Raw genomic sequence first — 4,123 nt, forward strand, 5'->3', positions numbered from 1 at the left:
GCCATTGGAGCAAACAATTTTGAGCTGAAACCTCAATTAGTTTCTCTGATGCAACAGAATTGCAAGTTTTATGGACTTCCATCTGAAGATCATTTTCAGTTCTTAACTGAATTCTTGCAGATATGTGATACTGTTAAGACCAATGGGGTTGATCCCGAGGTCTACAGGCTCATGCTTTTCCCGTTTGCTGTGAGAGACAGAGCTAGAATATGGTTGGACTCTCAACCTAAAGATAGCTTGAACTCTTGGGATAAGCTGGTCACGGCTTTCTTAGCCAAGTTCTTTCCAACTCAAAAGCTTAGTAAGCTTAGAGTGGATATTCAAACCTTCAGACAGAAAGAAGGTGAATCCCTCTATGAAGCTTGGGAGAGATATAAGCAACTAACCAAAAAGTGTCCATCTGACATACTTTCAGAATGGACCATCCTGGATATATTCTATAATGGTCTGTCTGAGCTATCAAAGATGTCACTGGACCACTCTGCAGGCGGATCCATTCACCTAAAGAAAACGCCTGCAGAAGCTCAAGAACTCATTGACATGGTTGCTAACAACCAGTTTATGTACACTTCTGAGAGGAATCCTGTAAGTAATGGGACGCCTCAGAGGAAGGGAGTTCTTGAAATTGATGCTCTGAATGCCATATTGGCTCAAACAAAATATTGACTCAGCAAGTCAATATGATTTCTCAGAGTCTGAATGGAATGCAAGCTGCATCCAATAATACTGAAGAGGCATCTTCTGAAGAAGAAGCTTATGATCCTGAGAACCCTGCAATAGCAGAGGTGAATTACATGGGTGAACCTTATGGAAACACCTATAACCCCTCATGGAGAAATCATCCAAATTTCTCATGGAAAGATCAACAAAAGCCTCAACAAGGCTTTAATAATGGTGGAAGAAACAGGTTTAACAATAGTAAACCTTTTCCATTATCCACTCAGCAACAGACAGAGAATTCTGAGCAGAATCCATCTAGCTTGGCAAATATAGTCTTTGATCTATCTAAGGCCACTTTGAGTTTCATGAATGAAACAAGGTCCTCCATTAGAAATTTGGAGGCACAAGTGGGCCAGCTGAGTAAAAGAGTCACTGAAATCCCTCCTAGTACTCTCCCAAGTAATACAGAGGAGAATCCAAAGAGAGAGTGCAAGGCCATAGATTTAACCATCATGGCCGAACCTACAAGGGAGGGAGAGGACGTGAATCCCAGTGAGGAAGACCTCCTGGGACGTCCAGTGACCAACAAGGAGTTCCTCAATGAGGACCTAAAGAAATCTAAGGCTCACCAAGAGACCATAGAGATTCCATTAAACCTTCTTCTGCCCTTCATGAGCTCTGATGAGTACTCTTCTTCTGAAGAGAATGAAGACATTACTGAAGAGCAAGTTGCCAAGTACATTGGTGCAATCATGAAGCTGAATGCCAAATTATTTGGTAATGAGACTTGGAAAGATGGACCTCCCTTGCTCACCAATGAACTGAATGCATTGGATAGGCAGAAATTACCTCAAAAGAAACAGGATCCTGGTAAATTCCTAATTCCCTGTAACATAGGCACCATGAACTTTGAGAAACCTCTGTGTGACCTGGGGTCAGGAATAAACTTAATGCCATTCACTGTAATAGAGAAACTTGGGATCTTTGAGGTGCAAGTTGCTAGAATCTCATTAGAGATGACAGACAACTCAAGAAAACAGGCTTATGGACTAGTAGAGGACGTGTTAGTAAAAGTTGAAGGCCTTTACATCCTTGCTGATTTCATAATCCTAGACACTGGGAAGGATGAGGATGAATCCATCATCCTTGGAAGACCCTTCCTAGCCACAGCAAGAGCTGTGATTGATGTGGACAGAGGAGAATTGATCCTTCAAATGAATGAGGACAACCTTGTGTTTAAAACTCAAGAATCTCCTTCTGTAACCATGGAGAGGAAGCATGAAAAGCTTCTCTCACTGCAGAGTCAATCAAAGCCCCCACAGTCAAACTCTACGTTTGGTGTTGGGAGGCCACAACCAAACTCTAAGTTTGGTGTTGGGAGGTTCCAACCTTGCTCTGATTATCTGTGAGGCTCCATGGGAGCTCACTGTCAAGATATTGACATTAAAGAAGCGCTTGTTGGGAGGCAACCCAATGTTATCATATCTATTTTATTTTCTCTTTGTTATTTCATGTTTTATTAGGTTGATGATCACGTGGAGTCACAAAAATTACTGAAAAATCAAAAACAAAATGAAAAAGAGCATTAAAAACAGCACACTCTGGAGGAGAGCAGTCTGGCATTTAAACGCCAGAAACAAGCATCTGTCTGGCGTTTAACGCCAGAAACAAGCACCAAGCTGGCGTTTAACGCCAGAAACAAGCATCTACCTGGCATTAAACGCCAGAAACAAGCTACATTTGGGCGTTTAACGCCAGAAACAGGCAGCAGTCTGGCGTTAAACGCCAGGATTGCACAGCAAGGGCGTTTTACACGCCTAATTGGAGCAGGGATGTTAAGTCCTTGACCCCACTTGATCTGTGGATCCCACAGGATCCCCTCAGGATCTATGGACCCCACAGAACCCCCACATTTTCTTCTCTCTTCACACTTTTTCATAACACTCTTCCCCAAATACCCCTCACCAATCACCTTAATCACTCTTTCCCATCACCTCTTCACCACTCACATCCACCCTCTCTTCCCCATAAACCCTACCTACCTTCAAAATTTAAACTTATTTCCCTCCCAAACCCAATCCTAATGGCCGAACCCTACACACCCCCTCACTCCTATATAAACCCCTCACTCCTTCTTCATTTTCACACAACACAACCCTCTCTTCTTCTCCTTGGCCGAATACAACTTCTTCCCCCATCTCCTCCATTTTCTTCTTCTTCTACTACTTTCTTTCTTCTTTTGCTCGGGGACGAACAAACATTTTAAGTTTGGTGTGGTAAAAGTATAGTTTTTTGTTTTTCCATAACCATTTATGGCACCTAAGACCAGAGAAACCTCTAGAAAGAGGAAAGAGAAGGCAATTGCTTCCACTTCTGAGTCATGGGAGATGGAGAGATTCATCTCAAAGGTCCATCAAGACCACTTCTATGAAGTTGTGGCCAAGAAGAAAGTGATCCCTGAGGTTCCTTTCAAGCTCAAAAAGAATGAGTATCCGGAGATCCAACTTAAGATCCAAAGGAGAGGTTGGGAAGTTCTCACCAACCCCATTCAACAAGTCGGGATCCTAATGGTTCAAGAGTTCTATGCAAATGCATATCACTAGGAACCATGATCAAAGTGTGAACCCGAATCCAAAGCATTGGCTCACCATGGTTCGGGGAAAATACTTAGATTTCAGTCCGAAAAATGTAAGGCTGGTGTTTAACTTGCCAATGATGGAAGAGAACGCACGCCCCTACACAAGAAGGGTCAACTTTGATCAAAGGTTGGACCAAGTCCTCATAGACATATGTGAGGAAGGAGCTCAATAAAAAATTGACTCAAGAGGCAAGCCGGTTCAATTAAGAATGCATGACCTCAAACCAGTGGCTAGGGGATGGCTAGAGTTCATTCAACGCTCAATCATTCCTACTAGTAACCGGTCTGAAGTTACTATAGACCGGGCCATCATGATCCATAGTATCATGATTGGAGAAGAGGTGGAAGTTCATGAGATTATACCTCAAGAACTCTACAAGGTGGCTGACAAGTCCTCCACTTGGGCAAGGTTAGCCTTTCCTCACCTCATTTGCCACCTCTGCAATTCGGCTGGAATTGACATAGAGGGAGACATCCTCATTGAAGAGGACAAGCCCATCACTAAGAAAAGGATAGAGCAAATAAGAGATCATGGACCTCAACATGAGCATGAGAAAATTCCTCACCATGAAATCCCTGAGATGCCTCAGGGGATGCACTTTCCTCCACAGAATTATTGGGAGCAAATCAACACTTCCCTAGGAGAATTAAGTTCCAACATGGGACAACTAAGGGTGGAGCACCAAGAGCACTCCATCATCCTCCATGAAATTAGAGAAGATCAAAGAGCTATGAGGGAGGAGCAAGAAAGACAAGGAAGAGACATAGAGAAGCTCAAGAGCACCATTGGTTCTTCAAGGAGAGGAAGACACCATCCTCACTAAG

At 43.2% G+C, this 4,123-nt stretch overlaps 1 non-coding gene across 1 annotated transcript; it reads right to left on the reverse strand.

Annotated features, from left to right (window-relative positions):
* Positions 1-303: 303 nt before the first annotated feature.
* Positions 304-407, reverse strand: LOC112752303 (small nucleolar RNA R71). Its single transcript, XR_003176747.1, has one exon. It is a non-coding gene; the product is annotated as a small nucleolar RNA R71 (small nucleolar RNA).
* Between the last annotated feature and the right edge of the window lie 3,716 nt (positions 408-4,123).

The sequence above is a fragment of the Arachis hypogaea genome, chromosome 15 (genome assembly GCF_003086295.3).
Source record: "Arachis hypogaea cultivar Tifrunner chromosome 15, arahy.Tifrunner.gnm2.J5K5, whole genome shotgun sequence".
Taxonomy (NCBI): domain Eukaryota; kingdom Viridiplantae; phylum Streptophyta; class Magnoliopsida; order Fabales; family Fabaceae; genus Arachis; species Arachis hypogaea.